Below are 1,383 nucleotides of genomic sequence, written 5' to 3'. Positions count from 1 at the left end.
GTGTTCGGTTCCTGTGATAAAATAGCTGCATGATCAGAAAATTAGTAAGAACTTAATAAAAATCAAATAAGTAAGAAAACTACTACTAATAAAAATAAAACAAAATAAAGCTAAGAATGCAAAAGAATGATCACACTACGGTGGGTTGTCTCCCACCTAGCACTTTTAGTTAAAGTCCTTAAGTTAGACATGTGGTGAGCTCCTTGTCATGGTGGCTTGTGCTTGTACTGATCCAGGAATCTCCACCAATGTTTGTTAATCCAATGGCCACTGGGATTCCAAACTAGGCGCATAACTCCTTCGTGCAAGTTGAAGCAAGTGACAAGGCCCCAATAGTGTTGATTGTGAAAATGAATTCCAGGGTCCCAAACCTTGCTTTTACACCCGTCTTCTTGTGGATCACCATTGTTCTCACCGGGTGGCAATTAATCTGAATTCTCACAGAAACATTCAAACAACCTTCTAGACCCATTCAATTGAGCTCTACACCAATCCTTGTAATTCAATTTGGAGCATGCAACCATATTGGACCTTGCTTGACAACTCTTACCACTAACCATCTTCCTCTCACTCTTAATGCCACAAAGAGCTCTAAGTTGACCATCCGTCTCCAGTAGCCCATATTCAAGTGGGAATGTAAATGTTAAAGATAGAAATTTTACCCACTTGAATGTTGTATTGGATGGTGATGGTTTTGGGAGAGGTCTTGCAAGCTTCACTCCCTTGTGTTCTTCTTTGAATTCTTCCACTTCTTTGCAAGCTTCCTCAATTTCAACCTCTTCTTCTTGGTAACTGTCTTCTAATTCAATCTCTTCTTCATTGCTTACCAAGGGCATGGGAGGTTGTGCATCTTCCTCTTTTGTGGGTGCATCTTCCTCCTTTGTTTTTGCATCTTCCTCTTCTTCCATGTGTGAGGATGGAAAGTTCTCTAGTTCACTGGAGTATGAACTCTTTTGATTGATTTTCTTACTTTCTTCTATAGGATCTTGTATTATATCTCTTGGGAAGGAATTCGCTTGCTCCTCTTCCTGTGATTTGATAATCGACTGCACATGCTTCTCTACATTTTTGACACTTGTCTTTATATCATATAAGAATTCTTTCATGAGAAGCTCAAGATCAGATGGTATTTGAGATGAATAAGGAGGAGGTGATGGTTCTTGATAAGTGTAAAAAGAGGATGATTCTTGATATGGATAGAGAGGTGGTGGTTCTTGATATGAATATGGAGATGGTGGTTCTTGATAGTTGGAACATGGAGCATTGAAGTTTCTTTGGTTTTGATTTTGCCAACCAAAATTCGGGTAGTTCCTCCATCCACAATCATATGAATTACTATTTGAGTGTGAGTAGTAACCCATATGATCTCTCTCCATTATTTTT

Source organism: Arachis ipaensis, chromosome B10 (assembly GCF_000816755.2).
Source record: "Arachis ipaensis cultivar K30076 chromosome B10, Araip1.1, whole genome shotgun sequence".
In the NCBI taxonomy this organism is placed as follows: domain Eukaryota; kingdom Viridiplantae; phylum Streptophyta; class Magnoliopsida; order Fabales; family Fabaceae; genus Arachis; species Arachis ipaensis.
The sequence above is the reverse complement of the archived record's forward strand: the minus strand, read 5'-3'. Positions refer to the sequence as shown.